At 33.4% G+C, this 13,801-nt stretch overlaps 1 protein-coding gene across 1 annotated transcript in view; it reads right to left on the minus strand.

Annotated features, from left to right (window-relative positions):
* Nucleotides 1-13,801, minus strand: part of NDUFAF2 (NADH:ubiquinone oxidoreductase complex assembly factor 2) — a 151,142-nt gene that overhangs the window by 96,377 nt on the left and 40,964 nt on the right. The gene's annotated exons all lie outside the window — the stretch shown is intronic.

Genomic DNA, 13,801 nt, shown 5'->3' on the forward strand with positions numbered 1-13,801 from the left:
ACATTATATCTTTACCGTACTGTTAACAAAATAGTATTTCCATGGTAGAAAATAACAAAATTATTCATTAACATTCAGCTTGAAATTTGGACATAATTACTATTTTCTAGGAGGTAAATGTATTTGTTTTGAGTTTGGGGATTTTTAGAAAATTTTAGAAAATTTATGTCACAACATTCATGGTTTCCAGCTCTTTTTGAGAACTATTATCTATCTGTTTTGTGTGCTTTATAAAATGTTTCATAGATGTTATACCTTCTTCAAAAACATAATTCTTTAGAAAATGAATTCTATAATATGCTTGCTACAAATATGGTCTCTTCCCACCTCTTTTTTCAACAGTAGCTTAAATAATGCAAGTACAAATGCCACTTCTTTAAATATCTGATGGGTCCTCAGCACTCTGGCATGTGGTAGCTTTGTCCCCAAGCTTTTTTTTTTTTTTTGGCCTGTCAGCTGTGAGAAACAGTTTTCTACCAATTACTGTCACAATATGAATAAATTCAAAACTGAAAATATAAGCACTGAATATTTTCAGTAAATTTATCCCAAAACTATATTAAAATAGGGATTTAGCATGTAAACAAGGAATTTAGCAAGTAATAAGGAAGAAGCATCACACTGTACTTTGTCTTCTATAAATAAAAACACAATATAAGAAGATAAAGAAAAAAGCATTCATGCCCAGAAGAGAAATGGGTAAATGACAGCAAGTGTATGAAATGAAAAGAAAAAAGAAGTTACAGCTGCAAAGAGAGCATCAATTAAGGAATGACTCCTGAAAACAATGTTACAGAGTTGTTGCTGGGCTTTCCCCCCTTTTTGAATGACTAATTATGACCTAATTAAAATAATTTTTAAAAGATTTATGTAGCATTTCTTTCTTTGTCTAAAATTGGTATCTTTTCATATATGGCTCTAAACAAACATTAGGCCAGCAGCTGGTTACGAACATGATTGTGGTTTCAAAGATGTTAAGAAACATGTTAAAATTAGCAATGTTCTTAGGTTATTACTGTTAATAAAACCTCAAATAAACAAGATACAGTTGGCTCTTACTCTGGACTGGTTCTGTGCCAAAAATTTTTTGGGGGGGTGTGGTGAATAAAAATCCTAAGTTTAAAGGTACAACTAAGAAATACACAGTCTAAGTTGCCTGTGTATATATAATCACAATGGTCTGGTCTGTCAACCTAGTTTGGTCAGAACACTGTTCTAGTTCTAAATCATAGTTCTGACACCATGGTGATGATGTATGATTATCACCAGGACACATTTTTTTAAACTCATTTTCAGACTAGGTATTATGTTGCCTTTTGTGCACGGTCACTCATTCTTCTCAAACATCTTTTTTTATATGCTTTCTTCTTGATGGCTTGTGTATATTACAGATTGCAGTTTAACAAATTCAAACAGAACTAGAAGATTTGGGCCTGAAAGTCAAAGTTTGTATCATTACTGACCTCTGCCTCTCTCTCTGAATTTCCTTCCCTACTTCTTATCACCCATATTCAAAGTCATGTTATTTCTTTCCTCTACATGCCCCTCACAAGTGTGCATCGTTGACAGCCCACTAGCACCCTTTACCTCATACTAGCACTACTGTATGCCTGTGTTGCTGCAGTAGCAATAGCTTCCTAAACGATCCAATCCATCCTGCATTAACACTGCCAGAATAATCTCCCCAAAATATTCCTTTGATTATGTTATAACTCTTCTAGAACTATGCAAAGGCTTACCATTACCTAAAGAAGCATTTCCCAAAGCATATTTTATAGACTACCAGAATTTTACAAGATTTTAACGTGTTTTAGTCTTTTTTTTTTTAAAAAAGAATTCTCTTGCTATTGTAGCTTAACAGAAAAAAAGTGGTTTCCATACAACAAGATTTTTAAGAGCTTTCAAAAGACCAAAGACACATTACATATACCCAAGGGCGGGAAAGTCCACATTTCCCAAGTTTATTTCATTGCATAACTCTTTTACCATACAATATCTTGTAATCTCTCCTAGAACACCAGGATGGTTTTACAAAGCATAGACTCTTAGTTTGCTCTTCATGACTCTCTAACTAGTCTGATCTCAAACTATTTCTAAACTTACTTCTAACTTCTGTATGAATTTCCACCTTGAACTAGACTCTGCACTCAATATACTCTGAGCAAGCTATATATATATATGTATGACTCTGTCCTTCTCCTCAACTATAAAACCTCTGTCAACTCTTCATAGCCAAGTTCAAGTTTTGATTCGTTCACAAAGCATCTCCTAACAATTCAAGAGAACAATGATCTCTTCTTCTTCTGAACTATACCACTTACTCTTCATCTAATGCTCCATGTGGCTTTCAATTACTGCTTAGAACACAAATCTTCCAGAGACTTGCTTTTAAATTTAGTTTTTGTCTGTGGTTCCTTCTCCCTTACTAGAGAGCAAAGTCCCTGAAAGAAAAGGCATGCCTTTTGTACGTGCCCCACACTATTACAGCTTTGCAATGAACAGGACCTAGAAAATATGTGCCAAATGGACGAAAAAAATTTTCTTTAGGATAGTGTGCTATTTGCCTCACTGGCTCTACCTCCACCTTTCTGCCCTCTGCCCCAGAGAACTGATCTACATGGATTACATAAAAGGCTCCCTTGCCCTCTGGCTTCTACTGAGATTTAGATATTAGGGAATACCAACAGGAGACAAGAAGTAAGGGGGAGAATGAGGTCTGAGAATGAGGCTCCCTGTGAAGTCAAACTGTTTCCTTTAGCTCAAGGTCACAACTTCAGGTTCCAGAAACTAACTTTTCCCTTTTAGGCTTGGAAATGGTATGGACACCCCGCTGTTAGACCTTCAGTTTTGGGCTTGTGGTTTCCTATACCACGCGGTTTCTCTCCTAGATTCTGCTCATACCTTTACATAGTCCCTTTATTACCTAATTTGAATGTGCCATCTGTTTCCTGCCTGAATCCTAACTGATACAGATGGTATACAATTCGTTTTGCTGTTTTAAAAAATACTTATTAGTCTTGCAATACTAAGAATAGGAAATGGATTTGTTTTGAAAATCTAAAACTAAACACAAGCTATAGTCTACAATGAGTTCTGGATTATGATCCACTTGAGGGAAGAAACCATGACTTATTTATCTTATATCATCCAACCCTGTGCTTAGAAAAGTCACATGCACAATGTTCACAACAAACATTTATGTAACTGAATTTAATCATCTATGGCAGAGAAAGTGCTCTCCAATTATGCAACAAGCTTCTCTACATTTTCCAGCCTCCCTTGCAATTAGATGGGGGTCACATGACTGGGTTCTAGCCAGTGGACTATGGGGAGAAGTGACATATCCCTCTTCTAGGCCCAGCCCTTAAAATCATCCCAAGTGAGCCTTTAGCTCTCTTCTCCACTTGTCAGTCTCTAAGATTTTTTCCAAGTGATGAAAACATAAGAAAAATGACAGCTGCCTGATTCAAGAAATAAATGCTTGTGTTAAGCCACCAAGCTTAGTAGTTTATTATTTATCTAACAGAGTTCAAGTATTCCCTACTTATAACAATTCTGCATTTTAAATAATAACTGATTTTTAACTTCTATTTGGATATTAGAGCTTTCTCATGAATTTTTCCATTATTTCAATATACAGTGAAGTCTAATCTTATGCTCTAAACTATACAATGAATGAAAAAATATGCCTTAAAATAATATTTGACAAACAGGAAAAAAAAAAAGCCTGAAGGCATTCTTTTTATTTGTTTAGCATGTGAAGTAAGCCTACGAATACAATGACTATAAAATGAGATGATGACGATCTGAGGAGTTCTACCTCCAGGCTGAGACCCCTGGCGCAGGCCCATATCTTGTTCTTGACATCACAGTGAAAAGGAGAGAAGGGGCTGTTCTGCAGTTGAAAACAGAAGGTATAAAGACTAGTGTTTCTGGAAGTTTGGAACATTTCTAGATTTTCTGGGTATTCTTTTCATGTTTCCTCTTGCCTATGTACATTTTATGTTTTCAGTTTAAAAGCAATTCTTGAAAAATAAGGAAAAATAAGGGAACAGAGCTGTTCTTGTTCTCTTTCGTCTATTAAAAATATACCATTTTCTCAAGTAATGGGCTAAGCTTTTGAAATTTTTAAGCTCCAAATGTTTATAGCCTTTTGTGGCTACTTAATACTCATATTTAAACTATGAAATATTATCAAAGAAGAACATATTTGTTACCAACATATATCTACCCATCTAAGAAAAACCAAATGTATATACATATATTTATTCATACATAAAAGAAGACAGCCATTTTGTATCATTTGAGTTTTAAAAATCTCACCTCTTTGAGATTTAGTCTTTCTACTATTATGTTTTACTGACTTGAGCAACTGTCCTTGGCTCTGTGTTCCTTTCATAGCTTGAACATGCCACTTCGTTGAATTTTGCTGATTATGTGGGAACACATCAGGCCCCCTATCTTACTGCTATCCACATTTCTTGTGGCTATAGTTATACACATTTTTGTGCCTTTGCCCTTTTAAAACACTAGTGCTTTCCATCTCTATCTCTTCATCAGGATTGGTAACAGATATATTGTCAGTAATTTTTTTTAGATCTTTCCATTCTTCTTGAAACATAAACATCTATTTTTCCTGCAGAGCTTTCTGAAGCCACCTCTTCTAATGTATGACTTAGAATATACATCTAAATCTCTATGGCACTGTTTTCCTTAGCGATCATAAACTCTAAAATTATATACTGATTTCTCTCAAGTTTCTACTTTATTGGTCAATTTTCTCCTTAATGATCAGAATTAGGCCATGAATAATAGATGCCTCACTCTCCTGACAAAACAAATGAGAACCTCAGCCACTGATTTATCATATGGAACAGGAGGGCGTGTGTGTGTGCATGTGCATGTATTTATTTATATATAGTTTTTCCTATAGACTTAAATATAAAAGTGCTCGCTTCTTTTGTTTGTCAAACCTCTCCCTATTCCTTTTTTTGTGAGAAGCTTTAAGTCCTTCTAAGTGGTCTTCTTAGTATAGCTTTGGTTTATCCCTACGCTGAGCTTTAAAAATACATGTGAACCAAAACATCTTCCAAGAAAGAAATAATTCTAAGGAGAGTTTAAGATTATCATAGCCAGAATAGCATGAATTTCTGTTGGACAAGTACTGAAATAAATGTATTTTATATACAAGAGAATGTTCAATACTTATCATACAAGAAGTGGGCTAAGAAGTTCTAGGTTTACTAATTGTAAGTACCATTAAATGACAATGTAAACAATTTTATGATAAAAATTAAATCTATATCACAAAATTGGTATCACATGGAATAGAAAAAACAGATTTAAATCATGAGGGATAGTATATAATAAAGTCCCTACTGGAAAGGATAACCTTAATATTTTCCATTGTACTGTAATAACTTAATTAGATATTGGCATAGATAGATGGCATAAAAAACCTATATTACTGTCTTCATATAATAATTAAGGTTCAAAAAAACCCTACATAAACCCAATTTCTTAGAAGTTATCTATGTGAAAGCATTATGGTTATCTGATGGTTGCTGAGAAGTAAAGAACTGATCATCCATAACCACAGCTCTCACACGAGTTGAAGTAGTTGGTAAGTATGACAGATACTATAAAGGGGTCTAAACAAAACTAAGTTTAAAAGAGCAGTCAAGGAACTCACCAGAGGAGATGATGGTGATATTGTAGGCCAGCCAGGGAAAGGAGCTAAGGAGGTAAAGGAATGTTAGGGAAAGGATAACAGAACTAAAGAAGAAACGGGTGTTTGGTAGAAGCAGGTTCAGGGAAAATCTTAATGTTTTAAAATAAAAAGGTTATATTATATAAATTGCTTGGCCTTTTGCTGTAAGAGACCTCATCAGTTTTCTGGGGAATTAGAAGTAATCCCCAATATGCTTTCAAGTATTAAAAAAAAAAAAAGAAAGTAAAAGAGGAAGGAAGAGGAAAACAGAAGAAAATACTTGTTAAACTAAATATCACATATCTCTTACTTTTGAATTTAGATTTATTGGGATTTTAATATAATAAATTAAAAACACTTCACATTTTAAAAATGCTAAGAAAGAAAATGGTTAAGACAAAAAACTAACTGAAAAACATAATCAACAATTTTATACATAAAAAAATCCAAATTAAGAAGTTGATACTTCGAAAGAAGAGTGGTCAAATTAAATAATAAAACACAATAAAGGATCTAAGAGCTGAGGTCTGTTGGTGACAACAGAGCTTGGAAGAGTTTTATTCCAAGTCTCAGTTTCTGAACCACACCATGAATCTCTAACAAACAGCAGAAGAGTAGTATATACTCTGATCACATTGAAATGATAAGAATAAATAAGATAGGAACAGGAAAACAGGGAATAGGAAGGCAAAACAAAATTGGCTACTCTGTATAAGGCAATTTCAGATCTAGTTTGAAGAGTTCATAAAGTTCCCTATTTGTCATGCCATTCTGCTTATGTTTTCAAAACTCTATTTGTCAGAAGTTTCTTGGGTTAACCAATATGCTTCCCTAACTACCTATCAAAGACAATACAGCATATCCGCTAAGACCACTATAAACACCTTATTACTATACAAAACCAAAGACCTTCATGCTTATCCTATATTAAAAACTTCAAGCACCATCTGGCTCTTTACACTTGTGAAGAGTGAATAATCTTTGAGACCCACCATTCAAAGGCATGATCTCAGTCAATCTGAACTTCGCCAGGATTTCATTTTCCCTTTTCTCTAGAGACCAGCTGCTAATGCAGACTACTTCTAGGGTCACTCAGCTCTTGCTGGATAGCCATAGTTCCCAGTTCCCATAAAGAATAAATCAAGGCAGAAGCCAAAATATACTAGAAACATAACCTTCTGGAATAGGAAGCTGTGAAAAGAAGACAGGGCTAGCTGAGAGCAAAGGGGCATTTCAACATTAAGGTTCTTAAATGAAGAGACTGGCTGAGACTAGAGATGTACTTTGTTTATACTGTAAATGTAAAAACAAGAGTACACTTTTATCTAGTAACAAACAGCTTGGCAAATGACAAACAGCTTTCTGCCTTGCCTGGCCTCTGTTCACTGGCGCACATCACATACTGGGGTGAAGACACTTGCCCAGTAAAGTGTCAACAATATTACTTCCAAAATTTCAGAGGATAGGCCTAGAACATGTATGTATGTGATTTCAGAGCCAGAAAAAAATGCATAGTAGCCAGCAACAATCTGACAAACACTGTCTTGATCATAGCAATATGCAACATAGGAAAAATGTCTGCTTAAATCCCCAATAAAAAGTGTCAAGGAAAGAGTATGTTTGACCTCTCAGGTAACAACTTTTAAATGTAATGAACTCTTACCTACATTGACAAAGAGAAACCAGTGGCACAGGTAATTCAATAGGCTTGGCAACCATGTATCTCATACATTTGGTTTTGAAAGCAAGTATTCACCCAGACTGCACTCCTACAGTGTGCCAGGCCTTGTGTTACTGAAGTGTTGAGGGTCGCAGTGGGTGAAGACATACACTTAAACATTTATTAGACCCCAACATGATAAGATTGCTAAAAAGTGATCTGTACAGTTCTACAAGGGCACACTGTTTCATTGTTCCACAGTGCACACTTGGGGTACACACAAGCTGAGCATTAGGGAGACAGATGATTGACAGGTTAAAAACAGTCAGAGGTAATACACAAAACATAATACAAAATTACTCAGTGCTAGTAATGCTGTGGAGAAAAGGGATATTCACCCACATTGCTGTGAGAAATGTGAATTGCTAAGACTTTTTGGAAAGTACTCTGGTAATATTTATTAATAAAAATTGGACATATTCTTTGCCACTGCAATGTCACCTTTGGGAATTTATCTTACAGATGTAAAAGTGTCTAGGAAAGGATAATTGTACAGGATGTTTACTGGAGCATTTTCAGTAGTAGTTAAAAAAACTGCGAGCAACTCCATTGTCCATCAATGTATTAATCAAAGGTTAAATAAGCTGCAGTATATCCATATTACGAAAATATAAATTTCAAAAAGAATTGCTTTTGTTCTGTACCTTCTGACCTAAGTAATGGCCATGATTTACTGTTGAGTAAGAAACACAAGTTCCAGGAATAGGTAAATATAATGATTCCACTTTTATTAAAAAAAAAATACCCTCTCCAAAAAAACTTACTTGTACGTATTTGTAAATAAATATACTGATGGAACTCCAGAAGCATAACTCTAGACTACTAATGTTGAGTGTGACTGGAGGATGGTAACGAGGGAAAAACAAACACTCATACAGCAAAATCAGGGGGGAATGTTCATGGGGGAATGTTCATGCTATATAAAGTAAAGGGAAAGTATGTAGAATTCCAAAATATTACACTCTCCCTCAGGTGTCTTCTTTACTCAGGTCTCTTTCCAAATGGCACATCCTCAGAAAGATCCTTTTGGAATTTTCTGTCTAAATAGTCACCACACCCTCATTCTGTCACATGCTAGTCCCTTAATCTTGCTTTATAGCTTTTCATATTCTTGCCTGACATTATATTATATATGCATTTATTTACTGTCTCTCTCCCACTAAAGTGTAAACTTGATGAAGGTGGAAAAGGGGGTTTTGTGTTGTTCACTATTGTGTTCCCAACACCTAAAATAGTCTCTGTGACATAGATATTAGTCAATAAATGACTGTCGAATAAAGAAAGAAAGAATAAATTTTATCTCATGTATAAAAACTAAAAATACACATAAGCAGAAGCAAGAAACTAAAAGAGCAAAGATATTGATTTGATTGGACGATGTAATTGATAGCAACTTAAAACAAAGAAAAAGGTGACTTTTAATAATCAATTAAATCAGTTAAGCTCATATGTTTTGGAATATTGAATACTGTAAATTCTCAAATGGGTAGGCAAGGAGGAAGAGAAAGTAAGAAATAAGGGGAAGTCTAGGTTGAATGGATGACTCCAAATGTATATGCCTGAGTAATACTAGGAAGAAAAAGCACAAATGAGAAAGTAGTTTTTTCCAAATACTTGTAAACTCTATATGCTAGACACAGTGGTACTTTTCTCATAAAATAGTATTGCTTTGGTATGTAAACTAATGTACAAGAAGTAAAAATATATTTAAATGGCAGATTCTGGTATTAACACAGAGACAGTAAAACAATAGCTAGTAATGTCAAAAAAAAAAAAAAAAAGGCAAGCCTTCATAAATTCCTAGCAGAATAAGCACACTTTTGTTATCTAATCTGAAGATACTTTTTAACACATAAAGCAAATTCTGAAAAATGTCCATGGGTATATTCTAAACACAAATATCAGAAATGTATACTGTTCTCCTCAAATTAAAGATTTACAATATAAATATATTAGATGCTCTCAAATATAATTAAATATAACAAAACTAATGCAATCCGTTTTTATATTATACTCTTAAATAATCTAGTACGTAAAAAACGAAGGCTAATAATTATACATATATTTTCTGAGGGATAGTCTCACCTTTATGTTTAGATTATATAATTTTAAACAAAATGTAACTGTTTTCACAGTAAGGATACTATTTTTACATACAGTTACACAAATACTAATTTTCAAATAAAGCCATCTGAGGGCATCCTGTTGTAGTTAAAGCACACACTGTCCACAGAGACAAAGAACTCTGCAGGAACAATGAACACATTCTTAAGTCTTTTAGTTCACCTACAAACCATGAATATTTAAAAATCTTGTACAATATGAAATCTCCACCAGATAAGCATTAAACAAAAGAAATAACTTTTTGTCAATTTTGCTTAAAAAAATAACACTTTAAAATGAGAATGAAATAATTTCCTTGAAAAGGCAACTTGTTATCTGTGATTGTTACTTGGCTGTCTGTTCAAAAATTTTTTTAATATTTAAAATAATGAGACGGTATTCTCAAAAAGTGAGTTGTATGTTACTTGTAGGAACATGAAATGATTTTTTAATCCCATAAAAAACAAGCTTGTCCTCTGTTCCTACAATACTCATCTTTTATCTTGAAAGGCTCTATGAAAATAACCTACACAATAAAATCTTCTATAACTTCAAGAACTACCTTATTTTTCCTGTTTAAATAGTAAAGATGAATACACTGACTTTCAGGTACATATTACGTTTTCTACATATGACTAAACATACATTTAGATATCAAATGTAGACATATTTAGTTAAAATCAATTAAACTGAGAGGTCCTTTCCTTCTGGCTGTCCATATTTTTCTTTAATCCTGGTCAGTGTAAACCCTTATTACCAGTAATTTGCCACTATAACACCGAGGGAAAATGCTAGCCTCACAATTTTTGTCATTTCTCCCCCCTCCCTTTCCCTGCAGGCTGCTACTGTTGATGGCCTTTATGGAAATATAAATTCAATCAGCAGCTGCAAATTTCATGAGACGTCCATCTTCATGCTGAATTTCTAACTGAGTGTCAAAACAATCTGTGGATTTCTCCCTGATGAAACACACATTGAATTGTAAATTTCTGCAATTTCCTCATGTTTGAATTTCAGCTGCAGCAAAATAGTGCTAGCCCAGATACACTGCCTATCAGGCTGAAATAACTAATTTTCTCTTCTTAGTCCTTCAAGCTAGTTAGAGTTAAATATTTTTTAAAAGCCATGAAAACAAAATATTTCCTCCCAAATTAAACAATTAAATTTCCTATACAATTATAGGAAAATGAGGATATAAAAACCATTAATATATTTTATATGTTTGAAAAGGTTTTTTTCCTCAGGAGACTTACTTGTTCTGCATGGTTGTCTTTTTCTTTCTTTCCACTGTATTTGGTGGTAAATAATGCTATGAGCTTTGATAAAATATATCTATGTACAATGACAAGATAGTACATAAATGAAATGTAGTTATAAAATAATTACTAGTAACTTAAAGTTTAATGAGATATATTTTCATTAAATATTTTCAGCAAATATTAAAACAAAGAATTGTAATAGCTAGACTAGGCATTCTTCTTGATATATACTACCAATTGAGTTTAATTTTTTTCACCAAAGAATCATTTTAAACTGACTAGCTAATTAGAATTGCTTTTAAATAACGAGGAGCCTATATTATTTTACAACTAAATAAACAAAAATATTATGTTTAAAAAAGATACCTTAAGCAACTCATTAGTGCCTCACATTCTGAGAGAGCAATGTCTTGTTCTTTCAGACATCTTTTCATTAATGTAACTAACAAAATAATTCACAACCCTATTTAAAAATTCAACAAGACATTGCAGTAAGCAAACTTTATGTGTGGTCTGTAAAACAAGTAATGAAATAACAATCATTCATTCTTTCAACATTTACTGAATATCTCCTATGTGCCAGGTAATTTTTACCAGGCCATGGGGACACAGAGATATGCAGAACAGTCCTTTACCTCAGGAGGTTAGTCTAGTTGAAAGAGAAGATTATTATTTATTAAAACACACCGAAATAAGAGTTATAAACTGGTACATGAAGAGAGGAAAATTCAGGAGAGCACTGAGAGAGACAACTATCTCATAAGTGGTTATGGAAGCTTTCAGAAACAGTCATAGTTTCTAAGGACATATGGGAGTCAGCCAGGAGAGAAACAGAAGTAAGACACATTCCAGCCAGAGGGTAGAATATAATAAAAACAAACAAACAAACAAACATGGAAGCATGAAATAGCATAGTGCCTTTGGAAAACTGTTAGTAATTGGAGGTAGAGAGCAGGGCTGATACGTGAAGTGGTAAAACAGGGTAGGGTAGAATAAGGTCATGAAGAGCTATGAATGTCATGTTAAAGTATTTATTTAAACATTATGCAGAAGGCAGTGGGGGTCTCCTGAAGGATTTTAAACAGGGGTATAACAATAATGAATGGTATTTCTCAAAGGGATATAAAAGTTAAAGTATAATGATTAAGAATACAGACCTCTGGAGACAGACTCAGTTCAAATTCAGCTCTGCTACCTGCTGGCCATATGATTTCAGTCAAGTTACTTTCTCTATGTCTCAATTACCTCATCAGCAAAACAGTGGTAAATTACTGTTAGAATTAGAATTTAGTAATTAGAATTAGAATTAAATTAATAATTCTAAATACGATAAGATTAGCATGAGAATTAAGTGGCTTTTATGTATTTGAAGCTGTTATTATCATCACCATTTTATAGTTTGACAGGATCTTTAGGTCTAACTCTAATATTCAAGAGTCTCAAAGCCAATTAGTAACCTAATTAAAATCATCAGGAACACTATTTGGTACAAACTACATATCAACTTATTTTCTCTTAGAAAACATTTATTGAATATTTATGTATAGACACTTAAAGAAAAAATTTTAAAAAACACCACTAGAAGAAAAAAAGTTATAATAATTTTAAAATACATTTAAAAAAATATTAATATAGAAAATCAATCAACATTCTTAAAACATGAAAACATTAGGATTCAATCAAATTTTCTTCACATTAAAAAAAAAAATACAGACAATTCTTATAACATGGTAGTCCAAGCTGATACGTGGGGGCTTCCTTCCTGCTACAAACATATATAAGTGATGGATAAAATATTTGAAAAATAATACATTGCTAACAATTAAAAAATTAAAGAAAGGGAAGTTCCTCAAGTACTGAAAACAGACATCAAAGCCAGAGCTCTAAGGTTGAGATGAGAGGGTTTCAGATTCAGCTCTAGGTCCTAAGGGCTGAGGGCCTGGATATATAGTTTGAAAATCTCCTGTGAAGTGAGGTGGTGAGAAGGAGAGGAGACCTAAGTTTCTGTGACATCTGCATAAAACAGCACCAAAGAGCTGTGCTACTCATGAAAAAGTATAAAAAAAACTCTGCCTCATAACTTTGAGAAGGAGTAAAGGAGCCAGTCATTAGTTTGAGGCCTTGGATGAAGAGGGAAAAAGTTACCAGTAAGAAATTAAAAACTCCAGAGGAGTATCACATGTCTGTGAGCATTTCAAATTTATACAACTACATAGAGTGAATATTATAAATTTAAAAATAACATAAAATCTAGCTAGATCTCTGAAATCTTTAAGGGTCCAGAAGACATAAGTGTAAAGAACCCCACAGGGATACTCCTATACTACACTAGATATCCACAGGAGAAATAATCCTTACTAAAGATGAGCTCATAATAAAAAATTACAACTTGAAGAAGCCACCATGAGGTGAGAGTTTCTGCTGGTGAAATATAGAAACAAAAAAGCCTCCAAAAACTACAAATAGAATAATGTGAAGATGACTGAAACAGTAAGAATGTTTACAGATTTTAAAAAGAAGAGAAAAAACAATGAAAAAACTGGTCATAAGGAAAAAGAACTAAAATATTTTTAAAAGAACCAAAGAGAAACATAATGAATAAACAATCATTGATTAAAAAAATAAAAACTTAAGGGATACAGAGGATAGAAGACAAACCATATCTCTAATAGTCATTTCAGAATGAAATGCTGGAAAAAAGGGGGAGAAGGATGCAATATTAAAAAGATAATAGCTGACAGTTTCCAAAACTAATGAGCCATATAAGCCCCTTCCAAGATCCAGGAATGACAAAATCAGAAGTAATAAGAAATCTATACCTCAATAAACTATAATGAAAACATAGAACATCAAAGACAAAGAAAGGATCTTAAGAACAATCAGAAAAAAGGGGCAGGGTTAGACATGCTAACCAAGAATTCTTAACCCAGCTAGACCATCACTCCAGTTTGAGGGCAAAATGAAGACATTTTCAGAAAAATGAAAATTGAGACTTTATTTCCCACAGAC

This window comes from Vicugna pacos, chromosome 3 (assembly GCF_048564905.1).
Source record: "Vicugna pacos chromosome 3, VicPac4, whole genome shotgun sequence".
Lineage (NCBI taxonomy): Eukaryota > Metazoa > Chordata > Mammalia > Artiodactyla > Camelidae > Vicugna > Vicugna pacos.